Raw genomic sequence first — 17,875 nt, forward strand, 5'->3', positions numbered from 1 at the left:
CACCGCTTTCGTCAACAAAGGGATTGAGGGGAACGAGGGAACTGGTTTTAGAAATGGGTTCCTTGTCGATTAGTTTTTTATAGTCTTCAGCGAAATGAAGCTTTTGAGTTGTAATTACGAGGCGAATATGAACCTCTTTTATTTCTTCGGCAGAAATCCGAGAGTTTGGGTAATTAAATGTATCTCTATACAGCGGGTGGGTCTGGCGAATAAATCTTAAAACATACGTCATTGTGCGAAGTCCCTTTTCCAATGAGGAATACCTTTCGAGAATATCTTCGAAGGAAGGAGGAAAGAATGAAAAATGACATTGAACAGACCGTTTTTCAATGTCAGTCCCAAGCGGAGCCAGGTCTCGAATAGACCAATCCGACTTGTTTTGGCTGAGCCATTGAGGCCCATGCCACCAAAGAGAGCTCACAGCTAAATCTGCAGGCGATAAACCACGACTTCCCAGGTCTGCTGGATTATCCTCCGACCGAACGTGATACCAATTATGATTCCCCACATTTTCCTGAATTCTACATACTCGATTAGCTACGAAAGTGGTCCAAGTGGAAGGAGTTTTTCTTAGCCACGACAACACAATAGTTGGATCCGTCCAACAATAAACTTGACGAAATTCTAAATCGATCTCTTTGACGATAGATTTTAAAAGTTCAGAGGGGAATACTGCACCGCAAAGTTCAAGACGAGGGAGAGAAATAGATTTCAATGGAGCCACTTTTGTCTTACTAGATAATAAGTGCACGAACACATTTTTATCTGGAGACTCGATTCTCATATATGCTACCCCCGCGTATGCCTTAACAGAGGCATCCGAAAAGTAGTGTAATTCAGCCGAACACTCAGGGGTATATCGAAGCCAACGAGGTATTTTTATAAAATTTACCTTAGGGTAACAATCGACGAATTTGCGCCACTCCGAATAAGTAGCGGGCAACAGGGGCTCGTCCCAACCAATTTGGTCTAGCCACACCTTTTGCATTATGATTTTCGCGGTCAGAATAACCGGGCTAACCCAACCTACCGGGTCAAAAAGTTTGGCGATTGAAGATAGTACTTCCCCCTTTGTATAACTTGATTTAGTTTCAATAGGACAAACCTCAAACTAAAACGAATCCAACCTCGCGTTCCATCTAATTCCTAAGGGTTTTGAGTCACTAGCTTCCTCAAACGACAAAACTTGAGCATCAACCAAATGCTCTGGAGGAAAACAATCCAAAATTGACTTGTCATTGGCTGTCCACTTCCTCAATTCAAACTTAGCCGAAGAAAGTGCTCCGATCAACTGGCCCTAGCAATAAATGCCGTCTCGAGGTCATGTGTTCCGGCCAAAACGTCATCTACGTCATCATCCATGTAGATCGCAATATTTTGGCCGCGAGCGGATATTTAGACTCAGTCTCGTCAGCGAGTTGTAGAAGCGTCCGGATTGCTAAGTAAGGCGCACAATTAAGGCCAAAAGTTACCGTTTGCAATTCATAGTCGAGAATGGGTTTGGTTGGCGAGTCCCGATAAAGAATTCTTTGAAGCGTATGTTTGGGGTCTACACGTATTTGCCTATACATTTGAGTAATGTCTGAATTGAACACGAACCTATACACTCGCCAACGAAGTAATAAAAATACTAGGTCGAGTTGCAGAGAAGGTCCTACATGTAACATGTCGTTCAGACTAATGCCGGTCGAAGTTTTATTGGAGGCGTTAAAAACAACTCGCAATTTTGTAGTTTGTTTTTCGAGATTAATTACCGGATGGTAAGGCAAATAACACGAAAGATAATTATGGCAGGTTGGAATGTCTGTTGGCTTCATGTGGCCAAGTTCCAAATACTCGATCAAGACCTTATCATACATAACTTTCACCTCGGGTTTTTTAGATAACGACGCTTCATTACGAATAAATTGTCTAAGGACGCTTGGGCGAGATTCTCCCAAATGTAAATCTTCACCGAACCCAGATCGCAAAGGAAGTGTCACCACATATCTACCTTCGGAGCCTCTACGCGTCGACCTGATATAATTTTCCTCACAGATACGATCTGATGGAGTCATCATTTTCCGCTTAGGGATTTCTTCTAACTCCCAAAAGCGCAACAAAGTTTTGTTTAAGGAGTCCTCTTCCGCGACGTCAACCATAGTGGCAAATGTACGAATTTGCGATGAAGGGATCGGTCTAGCGACAACCCATCCGAAGACAGAATTTTGGGCAAGCAACGTTCCACAGAGAATCGAATGACATCCCTCTAATAAAATTTTTGAATACAAATCAGCACCCAACAAAAGATCCACTGGACGGGAGTCGAACAAGTTATGGTCTGCCAGACGAATATTTGGCATTTGGGCTCTAAAATCAGAGGCGTCAGTGACCGAGGGCAGGTTTCCAGAAATGGACGGCAACACCAGCGCACGAGTTTCTAAGTTGATCGAAGGATCCAAAGGGCTTCCAATCTTCAGAGAACAAACTTTACGAGAATTGGCCGAAATTGCACAATTCACACCAGAGATAACAGCACTAGTTGAACCTACCGGAAGTTTCAACCTATTTTGCAAACTTTCAGTTAGAAAAGAAGATTCGGAAGCAGGGTCTATTAAAGCCCTAGCTGAATAAGACATACCACAATGCAGAATATTTACCATTGCGGTTCCTAAAAGGACTGATTTATTTTGAGAGGCGTGGAATAATTTCCGAGAAACACCCGCCGAGGATGTAGAGGGACGAGATGAATTGGCTGGTTCGAGAAGTAGTGGATTGGTTGAATTCTGGCTAATCGAAGAATCACGTGGACTTGACCTTCTCGGGGAAGAATCATTACGATGTAGGAAGGTGTGATGGCTTCGCTTACATTTCGAACACCGATGCTGACTAATACAATTTTTTACCTCATGTCCCTTACGCAAGCAATTTACACATAACCTACGACGTTTCACAATAGAAAACCTAGCCGAGGGGGACATATTTTTGAAACGAGGACATTCAGATAGCAAATGGGAAAGTTGAGGACACAGGAAACAATAATTATTCTGCGAAGGATTAGGAGAGCGAGAAGAATTCGTATTAGTCATATGTCTTCGAAGTTTTTTAACATAAGACTTTGTGGGCTGATCATTTCCTCTCATACCATGTAGACACATGAGTGTCTGAATTCGTTCCGACAAAAAGCTGTCTAGGTCTTTCCACAACGAAATAGACTATTGATCTTTAACACTCTACTCCCATAAGGTTTGTGTAATTTTAGGGAGCCTTTGCAAACAAATAAAGACTAAAAACGGATCCCAATTATCCGTACGAGCGTCGTAAATGGACATTGCAGACAAACAACCATTAATACCACGCTGGATTTGTTTGAGGCCCGAACATGTCTCAGTTTCAAGTACCGGGAGAGAAAACAATGTCTTAAACTGACTATGAATCAACAAACGCGGATTATCATACGTAGATTTCAACGCGTCCCAAGCTAGACCAAAACTGCGGTTAGTTAAGGGGAATTTAGCGACAATTTCACGAGCTTCTCCACTAGTTTTTCGTGTTAAGTGACAGAGACGCTCAATATCACTTAATCTGGAATTATTAATATAAACCGCTCTAAAAAGATCTCTAAACGTTTGCCAGGAGAGAAAATCACCTTCGAAGACATCAGTATCGAATGGAGGCAACGCAAGATTGTGGACCATATCAAAATTCGGCGGATCAATAGCAAAACTCGAGCTATCCCTAGGATTCCCAATATTAGATATTGCGGAGCTAGAAGCCTGCGTACCCACATTCCGAGCAGTGTGGGTAGACGAGTTCGTTTTATTTAAATCTAAGTTTCTGCCCTGGACTTCCTTTGGAATTCCAGACGGGGTCTGGTCATCCTTAGGAATATCAGAGGGATCCTGATTTAAAGAAACCACTGAACTAAAAGATGAGTTCAATGACGTTTTTCGAGATCGGAATTTATGCAAATATTTTTTAATGAGAGCTACACTCTCCATAAACAAGTCGTGAACAACCTCATATTTGCCATCGACAACCACAATGTTTTCAGCAGTTGATAAATAGTCGAGACATTTTCCAAAGGAACTTTCTAAGTTAACCCATTTTTTATTTAACTCGGCACATTTTACTTCTAAAAGGAAAACATCTAAGTCTTCTTGTTTCGCGTCTTTAATTTTAGCACAAAACTTGACTATATTATAGGAAACTCTAGTGAAATTCTTGAGAGGATTTAGAACCATGATACTGCGAATAATATAAATTCACACGAAACGACAAATAAACCGAAGAAAATATACAAAAAAAATTCTTTTGACGAACCCAAAAATTGGAAAAAAAGTGAATATTCCAATGAACGAAACGATAAATCCTTGTAAGGCTTGCAATAATACAAATTCCTTTACAAAAAAAATCCGAAAATTCGATTAAAAAATCAGCCAAATAATTAAGTATAACCAACAAAATATTCCAAAAAAAAAAAAAAAAACCAAAAATTCGATTAGAAAATCGACAAAGTTAGCCAAATAATTAAGCCCGACAACGAAAAATTCAAAAAGGTTCGAAAATACGACAAGAAAATCGAAAAAAGTCACATAAATAATCCAAAAAACCCAACAATTGATTCCAAACAAACCGAAAAATCAATCCGAAAAGCGAATAGGACAACCAAATTAGCGAAAAGTTTAAAAATTTTGCACAAAATATTTATTTTCCCTTTATAAGAGCGACAAAATCCACAAAAATATGTAAAAAAGCCAAAAAATCACGAAATATTTAAAATAATATTAAATAAAACAAGGTAATAATTGGAAAAAAATTCGATAAAATATATAGAAATAAGTATTTTTGCAACTATTTTTATTAAAAACGGCAAAAAAAATTACTATTTTTATGTCCAAATACAATAAAAATAATAATTTTTACAAACCGAATAAAAATTCTATAAATGCGGACTGTAGGGTACACAAATTACATACACACGCCACAATACAAATATCAAAAAATATTTTTCTTTGTTCCCAACGTGTCGACCAGTCACTATTGACCAACCCGATTAATGTAGGGTACACGCAAACAAAAGAAAAAACGAAAAAAAAAACAAGTAAAAAAGCAGTAAGTTCGGCTGGGCCGAACTTTGAATACCCTCCACCATTTGGAACGAATTAGAAAAATTTCAAAAAAATAAAATCCATTAAAAATTCTTTTAAATTCTTTAAAATATCTAATATAGGAATGTGCCGATAAATGGGGGGATATACGATATTGTGGACCTATAAAGACAAATCTATTTCTGCGTGTAAAGTACTTACAAGGAACTCCTTGTGTGGATTTTCAGATAATTCCATTCGGAAAAGTGGCTAAAGTCATCAAAATACCGAATATAGGGGAGTACCGTTTTATGGGGGATATACGATATTGTGGACCTATATAGACAATTCCGTTTCAGGGGTAAAGTGATCACAAAGAACTCCGTGTGTGGATTTTACAGGAAAATGTGGCTAAAATCATCAAAATACCGAATATCGCGGGGTACCGTTATATGGGAGCTATACGTTATCGTTAACCTATATAGAGAATTATATGGGGGATATGCGATATCGTGGACCTCTATAGACAATTCTCTCTCAGGGGGTAAAGTACTCACAAAGAACTACTTGTGTGGATTTTAAGACAATTCCATTGAAAAGTGTGGCTAACATCATCAAAATACCGAATATCGGGGGTACAGTTATATGGGGGATATACGATATCGTGGACCTATATAGGCAATTCTTTTTGAGGGGGTAAAATGCCCACAAGGGACTCCTTTTCTGGAATTTCAGACAATTTCATTGAAAAATGTGTATAAAATCATCAAAATACCAAATATCGAGGGTACCGGTATATAGGGGCTATACGATATCGTGGACCTATATAGATAATTCTCTGCCGAGGTATAAAGTAACCACAAGGAACTCCTTGTGGGGATTTTCAGTCAATTCCGTTGAAAAATTTGGATAAAATCATCAAAATACCGAATATCGGCGGGTACCGTTATATGGGGGATATACGATATCGTGGACCTGTGTAGACAATTCTCTCTCAGGGGGTAAAGTACTCACAAAGAACTACTTGTGTGGATTTTAAGACAATTCCATTGAAAAATGTGGCTAACATCATCAAAATACCGAATATCGGGGGGTACAGTTATATAGGGGATATACAATATCGTGGACCGATAAAGCCCATCTTCGAACTTAACCTGCCGGCAGACAAAAGAGATATCTGTGCAAAATTTTAGCTTCCTATCTTAATTTGTTTAGACTGCAGCGTGATTACAACAGACGGACAGACGGACATGGCTAAATCGTCTTAGAATTTTACGCTGATCAAGAATATATATACTTTGTTGGGTCTAAAGTGATTATTTCGATGAGTTACAAACGGAATGGCGAACTTTATATACCCACCATACTTTTTTTGGTGGAGGGTATAATAAAAAGAAAGGTGGCTCTTTCCGAAACCTAGGTATTCCCTGCCTTACCCCCTGGTAAACATTACCATCGTTCTCCACTCATAAACAAACGTTGTTTTTATAACAATAATGGGATTTTGCCTGACGATTTTGCACCAACAAAATACTATGGTATCCCAAACAAGCAAGCCAAACACTGTTCTAAAAAGATCAATTTCGAAAATATGTATGTGAGGCGCGTGTGTGTATGCTGTGTGATGACCAGACGATTGACCGCTCAACGTAAATATGTCACACGCGTATGTATGTGAATATAATTATGTATTATTGAACAGCGAAACAAAAGGAATATTACAAGCAATGATAATTAGCAAATTGGTGGTGGTTTTTTCTTATTGTTATGCACTTTTACACAGTGGTAATCGAATGGGAATATGAAACATTCACTACGAGGAATAATTTGATTTGTATTTATTAATAAAATAATCGAAATTTAACACGATTGTTAATTATATTTTATTAATAAAAATGCACTTTTTAAACAAATTTTAAACACTTTTTCCACAGATTATTTTTTTGCAACAAATATCTATATTCACTTGTATTCACTGTTCAATAATAATTTCTTGGAACCGAAAAAAAATTGATGCGACGAAAAAAAGGAATACGCGGTGCGTTGCAAAGCGGCCGTTTGTTGTTATAAAACGAAAAAATGTTGGACTTTGGACACTTCTAGTTTGTTTATTTTGATTATAATTTTTTTTTTTTTTTGAAACGCGAGCTCACAAATAAACAAATAACAAATAAAAAAGCTGTAAGTTCGGCCAGGCCGAACTTTGAATACCCATTTGGTACGAATTTAACAATTTTCAAAAAAAAAAAAAAAAAAAAATAAATAAAAAAAAAAAGGATTTTAAAATTCTGTTAAAATCATGTAGCCGTATATTAGAGTCTATATGGCGACGTGGACCTGCATAGGCAACTTTTGTCACAAGGCAACTTATATCACAATATTCAAATGCGAAACTTGAAAAAAATCTGTTTACAATGTAGATAAAATCGTCAAAATCTTCGAATATAGGGAGGTACCAAGGTGGTTATAAAACGTGGATCTGCACAGAAAATTTTTTGTCATAGGCTGTTATATCGAACTTCACGAACTTCAAATGCGAAATTTGAAACAATTCCGATAAATAATGTCGCCAAAATCATCAAAATACCGAATATCGGGGTGTACCGTTATATGGGGGCTATACGAAGACGTGGACCTGCACAGACAATTTTCAGTGATAGGCTGTAGTATTCATTACGAACTTCAAATGCGAAATTTGAAACAATTCCGGTAAATAGGTTCGCTAAAATCATGAAAATACCGAAGATCGGGGGTACCGTTATATGGGGGCTATACGAAGGCGTGGTTCTGCACAGACAATTTTCAGTGATAGGCTGTAGTATTCATTACGAACTTCAAATACCAAATTTGAAACCATTCCGGTAAATAATGTCGCTAAAATCATCAAAATACTGAATATTGGGGGGTACCGTTATATGGGGGCTATACGAAGACGTAGACCTACATGGCTTATTTTCTGTCGTAGGATGTAGTATCCATTATGAACTTCAAATACCAAAATTGAAGCAATTCCGGTAAATTATGTGGCTAAAATGATCAAAATACCGAGTATCGGGGGGTACCGTTACATGGGGGCTATACGAAGACGTGGACCTACATTGCCCATTTTCTGTTTTATGCTGTAGTATCTATTAAAAACTTTAAATACCAAATTTGAAACAATTCCGGTAAATAATGTAGCTAAAATCATCAAAATACCGAATATCGGGAGGTACAGTTATATGGGAGCTATCCGAAGACGTGGACCTATATGGCCCATTTTCAATACCAAAAGTCCTGCAGACATAGTACACATTTGAGTAAAATTTTATCAACCCACTTCATTTCGTTCGGAAGCTAGAGTGATTTCCACAGACGGACAGACGGACAGACGGACGGACATTGATAAATCGACATAGAATTTTATGCTGATCAAGAATATATATACTTTGTGGGGTCTAAAATGTATATTTCGAGGTGTTACAAACGGAATGACAAACTTAATATACCCTCCATACTATGGTGGAGGGTATAAAAAAGCAGTAAGTTCGGCCGGGCCGAACTTTGAATACCCTCCACCATTTGGTACGAATTAAAAAAATTAAAAAAAAAATAAAATCCATTAAAAATTCTTTTAAAATCTTTAAAATATCTAATAAAGGAAGGTGCCGATATATGGGGGGATATACGATATTGTGGACCTATAAAGACAAATCTATGTCTGCGTGTAAAGTACTTACAAGGAACTCCTTGTGTTGATTTTCAGATAATTCCATTGGAAAAAGTGGATGAAATCATCAAAATACCAAATATCGAGGGTACCGTTATGTGGGGGATATACGATATTGTGGACCTATATAGACAATTCCGTTTCAGGGGTAAAGTGCTCACAAAGAACTCCGTGTGTGTATTTTTTGACAATACGATTGGAAAATGTGGCTCAAATTATCAAAATACCGAATATCGCGGGGTACCGTTATATGGGAGCTATGCGTTATCGTTAACCTATATAGAGAATTCTCTGTCGGGGGGTAAAGTGCTCACAAAGAACCCCTTGTGTACAAAGAACCCCTTGTGACCATTCCGTAGAAAAATATGGCTAAAAACATCAAAATACCGAATATAGGGGGTACCGTTATATGGGGGCTATACGATATCGTGGACCTATATAGATAATTCTCTGCCGAGGTATAAAGTACCCACAAGGAACTAATTGTGTGGATTTTCAGAAAATTGCGTTGAAAAATGTGGCTAACATCATCAAAATACCGAATATCGGGGGTACCGTTATATGGGGGCTATACGATATCGTGGACCGATATAGCCCATCTTCGAACTTGACCTGCCTGCAGACAAAAGAGAGATCTGTGCAAAATTTTAGCTTCCTATCTTAATTCGTTTAGACTGTAGCGTGATTACAACAGACGGACGGACAGGGCTAGATCGTCTTAGAATTTTACGCTGATCAAGAATATATATGCTTTGTTGGGTCTAAAATGATTATTTCGATGAGTTACAAACGGAATGACGAACTTAATATACCCTCCATACTTTTTTGGTGGAGGGTATAATAAAAACACTGCACCTACCTGATGTTTTGTTTATGTAGATGATGATGATGATGGGGGATGATGTTAATGAGGATAATTATGATGTTGTAGATGGCTGCGAAAATAGAAAACGAAATCCAATTAGAAAATTTCTCTAAAGGCTTGCGCCGAAATTGCGCTCCGATAAATAAAGGGAAGAAAAATAAAACCACAAATAGTTTTAGTGTATAATTCAAGTTAAAGCAGTCGCTTTATTGATAAATAAAAATATTAGATAAAAAGGGAAAATTAACAAACAGATTACCTGTGCTACGATCCGTCGATACGAAGAATAATAATGCCGAAAGGTGGCGTCGGCGCAAACCAATACTCGTTAGAAAACTGCTAGTTGACAGTTCAAAGTTGTAACAATAAGGAGTAAGCAGTTTTCTAACGAGTATGCCAAATCAAACACAATGGAATTAGATCAACAACAAAGAGGTGCATTTCCAAACAATGCAAGTTAATTAATTTAATATTTCTTGCGTATACATTGTTATTTGTCATAATGGGTCCTAGTTCATGTGGCGAAACATTGTATGTATAGGTCCACGTTTTGGTATAGTCCCCATATAACGGTACCTTCCAATATTCGGTATTTTGATTATTTTTGCCACATTTTTTCACGGATTTGTCTAAAAATTCTCATTTATGGGTCATAATGGGTCCTAGTTCGTGTGGTGAAAATTTTATGTTAGGTCCACGTTTTGGTGTAGTTCCCATATAACGGTACCTCCCAATATTCGGTATTTTGGTGATTTTTGACACATTTTTTTACGAATTTCTCTGAAAATTGGTAGTTGTAGATCATAATGGGTCCCAGTTCGTGTGGCGAGTCATTGAAATTATAGGTCAACGTTTTGGTATAGCCCCCATATAATGGTACCTCCCGATATTCGGCGTTTTAATGGTTTTTGTCACATTTCTTCTAATGTTTCCTTTACCCTAAGGTGGAGGTTATTAAAAATTTTAAATTAAACTAATTATTATTTCATTCTATTTCCGAAAATCGCAACATAACCTTTTACTTCCATCTTTCTTAGGCACTAAAACAATGGGTGATGCATATTCGGAAAAGCTTTGCTGAATTATTCCGTCATGCAGCCACTGTTCGATTTGCTCTTCTACAAAATATTGATCGCTAAGAGGATAAAATGACCTTCATTTCGGTGGGTGATGGCTGAAATCTCTTTGGTTTATAAGAATTTACTATTTTCCTTATTTTATGGCTATTTTCTATGCTCAAATGCCCTAAATCAACATTTATCTCTTTCGACTTTACCGTAAAACAAAGAGATTCAAAATCATCACCAAGTTCCGACTAAAGCCCATCACTTCCTTCCTCCCTGGCCTCATGCTTCTTCCTCAATGTTGCGCCACCTGACGTCATTTCTATATCAACATATTGTAGAATATTATTTCCTGCTGCTTTGTAAACAAAATTGTCAGCAATAAAAAATTGAATCCTGAGGTCAATATTTTCCACATTTGCATAAAAATATCCCACCGTTACGATCTCTGGCTGTTATGGATTTGCGCTCTTCTTTTCTAAATTCCAAAATGTCCAATTTTTTGAAAATGTCTGTGCGAATAATAGAAATATCGCTGCCCGTATCAATTATAGCAGAACATTTTATGCCTTTTATATTTAGTTCTTTAAAATTGCGATTATGAACCGGCAATTTTATTTTCTCAACTACATTTCTAACTCATTGCATGATTTTAATTCGTGTGTTTTCTGTTGCATGTTTGCATGAATTTGCTTTATGACCTGATTCCCCACATTTAAAACGTATAATGCTATTACCCTTACAAACGTTTGCTAAATGACCTCTTTCTCCACACTTGAAACACTGGTTTTTCATTTTTACTTCACGAGATACATTTTCCTCTTTGAACTTCGGAGAAAACTTGGAGGTTGTTGCCTGGTAAGTTGAGCCCCTAAATTGTTCGTATATGTGCGTTTTTATACCCTCCACCTTGGACAGGAGGGTATATTAACTTTGTCATTCCGTTTGTAGCATCCTTAAATATTCGTCGTAGACCCCATAAAGTATATATATTCATAATCAGCATGAAATTCTAAGTCGATTTAACGATGTCCATCTGTCTGTCTGACCGTCCGTCTGTCTGTTGAAATCACGATACATACAGCCTACATTATTTGACGTAGAGCGCCAAAATTTAGCAGAACAATCTGTATTGTGTCTAGGATGGTTGGTATTGAACATGAGATATATCGGTCTACGTTCTGGTATAGTCCCCATATAAACTTAAAATGGAAAAGTATAAATTTTATGTTATAAAATTATTAAAAGGGAAATTAAATTTTTTAAACATAAAACTCGGCAAAAGTAAGATTAAATTTTAAATAAATTACATTAATATTTACACATACAATGAAAGTAGTTCTCAAACTATATACATACGATTTTCAAACATAATTATTATTTTCAACTTTAAAACTTTCAAACTTTAAAACTAAATAAGAAATTTTAATAGAAATAGAGAATTTTCAAACTGTACTTGTAAAGCTAGTACCATGGTAGAAGAATATAGGTAGACGCGTCGACACAGCTGCTGTTACAATGAACTGTCAAAGAACTTTTGGAATTGAAAATGTTGAATGAAACATTATTTACACCGATAACACCGATAACACCAACTTTATCTGCCGGCTTCATTTTCCATGCTGCCGAATTAGTGGCTGCAGACCGTCATCACCCACGTAGTAAATGATTGCCATTGGCTTTATGGTAAGCTCCGGTTTGTCATCTTCCGTGCTAACGGCCATTGATGGTTTGCTATTGATTTCTCTAAGGCCGTCCAGGAACCGGAACCAGAGAACTTTGTTTGGCCTTTCCCACTTCTTCGATAAATTCGTTTCCATATTCGTTGGAAATGATCGGACCATCTTTGCGTAGCGCCTTTATTCCTTTGTTTTTAATATAATTATGTTTTTCGACTGCTTCATTGGCCAGGGCGGATTCGACCTCGGAATTTCCTTCCTCATCTCGCTCCTCAAAATGAGGAATTGGCGGCGGGAACAATTTCACAATATTTACTTCCAAGCAGGGAATCAATTGTTTGGACAGGTCATCTTTCCCAGTTTCGACGATTTGCCTTTCCTCTTCCTATATTTTTGTTGGTTTGTTGCAACAGACATATCTGCTTTTTTTGTTTTCTCCATTGATTTCAATTGTTCCTGCTGCCACAGCATCATCTCCTAGAGCACCCGAAACTGTTGTTGCATTGTTGCTATATTGTTGTATTCGGGTGTATTTACTGCCCCTGTATTTTCGAGCTCAATATATCCGACGCTGTTGTGTGTGTTGTCTCGCTCCCCTTCTTGGAGCTTTTGATCTTGGAACTCCGTTTTCCATTTTTATACCCTCCACCATACTATGGAGGGTATATTAACTTTGTCATTCCGTTTGTAACTCCTCGAAATACTCATATCAGACCCAACAAAGTATATATATTCTTGATCAGCGTAAAATTCTAAGTCGATTTAGCGATGTCCGTCTGTCTGTCTGTCTGTCCGTCTGTCTGTCTATTGTAATCACGCTATCTTTCGAATGAATTGAGATAGATGGCTAAAATTTTGCACACATGTTGATTTTTCCAGTAGGCAGGTTAAGTTCGTAAATGGGCCATGATTTCAGCGACATTATTCACGGGAATTGTTTCAAATTTGGCATTTGAAGTTCAAAATGGATACTACACCATAAGACGGAAAATTGTCTGTGCAGGTCCACGTCTTCGTATAGCCCCCATATAACGGTACATCCCTATATTCGGTATTTTGATGATTTTAGCATCATTATTCACCGGAATTGTTTCAAAATTGGTATTTGAAGTTCGTTATGGGAACTACAGTCTGTGACAGAAAATTGTCTGTGCGGGTCCAGGTCTTCGTATAGGCCCCATATATCAGTACCTCCCTATATTCGGTATTTTGACGATTTTAGGTACAATACCCACCGAAATTGTTTGAGATGTGGTATTTGAAGTTCGTAATGGATGCAACAGCCTGTTACAAAAAATTGTCTATGCTGGTCCAGGTCTTCGCACAGCTCCGATATAACGGCACCTCCTTATATACGATATTTTGATGATTTTAGCTACATTATTCACTGTTTATTTCAAGTTTCGAATTTGAATATGGTAATGGCTTATGACAAACAATGCCTATGTATGTCCACGTCGTATAGACCCCAATATAACGGCTATATTCGGTATTTTTAAAATTTTAAAAAAAATTTTTAAGGATTTTATTTTTTAAAAATTTCCAAATTCGTTGCAAATGGTGGAGGGTATTAAAAGTTCGGCCCGACCAAACTTACTGCTTTTTAACTTGTTTTTATTTATATATTGGCTCTATGGCTTTTTTATTTTTGCGCTATGGCTTTTCCAGTTAATTTTGTCCCTTTGACTATCTTTTAAAATGTCCTACGGTCTTACATTTAAAATGTCTCGGCTGATTTCTTTTGGTAGCAGTTTTTTAAAGAATAGCTACTTCTAGTGAGTCTCTTACCACTGTTGGGGGAAAACTCCTACTATTTTCGTTTTGTGGTCGCTAATTCGTTTCACTTTGACAAAAGTGAAGGTTCGACTGACCAATGTAAACGAGAATAGAGTCCAATCTCCCTCTTCGATTGTCAACTCTATTCTTTATTCGGATCCTGCTCGGAGGATCAATGTAATAGTGAAAAAAGAAATAACAATCTGATTTTTATTTAAAAATATGTTTCTTAAGTGCAACACAAATAATATTATGTTTATTGTTTATTTATATATATATATATATATATATATATATATATATATATATATATATATATATATATATATATATATATATATATATATATAAGTTAACGGCTCACCCTAATAAACATCAAACTAAATATGCAAACCAACTAGTAAACATTCCCATCATTATGCTGCGCAAGCAGTCCGACAAATCAACAGGAATATGACACCAGGGCAGTCATCCGCCACAAACACGCGCACTAATACCAGCGCACCGCAAGTGATGACTCAGCGTAATAACGAGCACGACCAGGCTGCAGTATAATATTAGTTTTAAGTTGAAGCAATTCATAATTGTAAATCCAACAAGAGAGGTGCATAGCACCGCAACATAAATGTTAGTAACAAAATAAAGAAACACCATAGCAGTGTGAAATAAACTTTAACTTCTAACATTAACTGGCGCCCAACGACTACAAGGATCAACACATCCTAGAACCCAACAACCACAAGGATTAAAACATCCCAACAGCCGGTACGAGAACCGTTCCTGAGTAGGAGTACGAAAAGGATGTTACGTAAGAACTAGCGGACTACCGGGATATAAGGAAAATGATCAAATTATTATTAGTAAGTTATTATAAATTTAACAAAAGTAAAAAAGAAGAAATGTTAAAATAAAATTAAACAAAATAAGGAATAACACAGAAAGTGAAAGTGTGAAATCTAATTTACAAAAAATCATATTTGTGCTAGAATACGTTTAACAAAAATAACAAAGTAAGAAGAAAGAAATGTTAGAGTAAGGTAAAACAAAAAATGAAGTGTGACATCTAAATTTACAAAAAAATCATATTTGTGCGAAATTAACAAATGTAAGAAATATGAAATGTTAGATTAAGTTAAACAAAAAAATAGAGTGTGGCATCCAAATTTAAAGAGTCATATCCGTGCTGAAATAAGTTTAAAGAAATTTTGATAATAGATTTGTGACGAGAACTAGGATTTGGTGTTTCTTTTTCTCCTTTTTTTCGAGCGGCCAATGCCGGAAGATTTAGACAACTTAATAACAAGGGTCGAAGCTATGAGTGTTTCAGGACAGACATCTTCGCCTTCTGGGGCAGCTCCCGTAAGGTTTAATCCCTTTACGGAAAGTCAGACTAATGAGGTGAAACGAATAATAAGTGAGACGGTGGCAAACCTTCTCAAACAGGGGGAGGATGTTACCGCCACTAAAGATGTCGACATAGAAGGATCTGGGGATATCTCAGAAGGAGAGAGAATACCAGACATAGTGAAGACGTTAAGGGAATTCTCGGGCAAGCCAGGAGAATTTAGTTCGTGGAGGAAAGCTGTTGATAGGATCATGAACATTTATGAGTCACAAAGGGGAACAACCAAATACTTCACAATTCTACACACTGTTAGGCATAAAATTGTTGGTGAGGCCGACACGGCTTTGGAGTCTTATCGGACCCCATTAAATTGGAAAGCGATAAGAAAGTGTTTAGTGCTTCATTTTTCAGATAAGAGAGATATTTCGACCTTAGAGTATCAAATGACCGTCCTATCTCAGGGTGGGCAAACCATAACAGATTTTTACCAGAAGGTTTACCACCATTTGTCTTTGATTCTGGACAAGATTGATTGTCTGGATATAGGGAACGAGGCTTTGGATGTATTGACCCAAACATATAGGGACAAGGCTTTGGACACCTTTATTCGAGGACTTAATGGTAATCTTCCAAGCTTAATGAGTGTTACAAACCCGACAAGTTTGCCTCAGGCTCTAAATGCCTGTTTAAAATTAGGTAATCTAGGTGTGCGTATTCAACACGCTACCGAGAAAGGATCGAGACCAAACAGGATCCCCCAAACTAACCCTCCTAGACATTTTTACCCACAGCTGACGATTGGTGATAGGAATTTTCAAGGTGACCAAAGGTACAGAGGCCCTACTCAATATCGTTATCGGAATTTCCGAAGTGGAGAACAACAATACGGAGGGCCGGCGAACTTTTCGAATCGACCTCCAGTAGTGAATAATTTTGGACACCCCCAATACGGAGGATACAGACCCCCACTTCCTCCTAAACCTGCTGTACCAATGGACGTGGATCAATCAATACAGACTAGGCAGGTAAACTATCAGAATAGGCCACAGTTGAGTAATGCTTTTAACAATGTTCAGCCTAACTTTAAGAGAAATAATTCAGGAAATATTCATCAGCCGCAAAAGCAGCAGAGAATGTTTAATGTTGAGGCCCAAATACGTGAGGATGCAGAGCCGGATGAAATGAATGGTTCTGATGAACAGGAATATGAGGTTTCCTATGACGAAGCGTACGAGGAGGATCTAGACGATCAGTTGGCAATTGTAGATGACGTTAATTTTTTAGACTAGCTTCAACGTTGCCATACCTCCCTTTCAGAATGAAAAATGGCAACGAACTTAAATTTCTTATAGACACCGGTTCGAACAAAAATTATATTAATGGCAAATTTATTAGAAACCCTCTAAAGAACCAGAAACCTTTTCATGTTAAGTCCGTAGGCGGCATAGTTAGTATAGAGTCCCATAGTTTTATTGACATTTTTAATTGCGGGATCGGAAAGTTAGAATTTTACATCCTTCCTGGTCTAGAGACCTTTGATGGGATAATAGGGAATGATACCCTGAAATCTTTGAATGCAGTGATTTACACTTGGAGATCCTATCTCACAATTCTGGATGGAAAGAAATTTCCTTTGAAAGAGCTGCAAATTGATGAGATTAATAACATGAATCTACGTTTAAATCATCTAAATCCCGAAGATGAAAAAGAAGTCAGGAATATTTTGGATGACCATCCAAACCTTTTTGCAGATCCCAATAAAAAACTCACTTATTCAACAATCGTACAAGCTGAAATTAATACGAGTAGTGATAGTCCAGTTTATTCAAAATCCTATCCGTATCCAATGGCACTGAAATCCGAAATTGACAAACAGATAGAAGAACTATTAAGGGACGGGATAATTCGCCCTTCCAGGTCCGCATATAATGCTCCAGTTTGGATAGTACCAAAAAAACCAGATGCTTCAGGTGTGAAAAAATACCGCATGGTTATTGACTATAGGAAACTTAATGAGATAACTAGACCTGACAGATACCCCATACCTGAAATTACAGAAATCTTGGCTAACTTAGGCGAACAGAAATACTTTTCCACCATAGATTTAAAGAGCGGATTCCATCAGATTCCACTTAGGGAATCCGATATTGAGAAAACAGCTTTTTCCGTCAAGAATGGAAAGTTCGAGTTCACAAGACTACCATTTGGACTACGTAACGCGTCTGCAATATTCCAAAGAGCTCTAGATGATATTCTTAGAGAGCATATAGGGAAACGGTGCTACGTCTACATTGATGACATTTTGATATTTGGTAGGACTAAAAAGGAACACATTGAAAATTTGAGGATAATATTCCGCACTTTGGAA

Source organism: Musca domestica, unplaced genomic scaffold (assembly GCF_030504385.1).
Source record: "Musca domestica strain aabys unplaced genomic scaffold, Musca_domestica.polishedcontigs.V.1.1 30, whole genome shotgun sequence".
In the NCBI taxonomy this organism is placed as follows: domain Eukaryota; kingdom Metazoa; phylum Arthropoda; class Insecta; order Diptera; family Muscidae; genus Musca; species Musca domestica.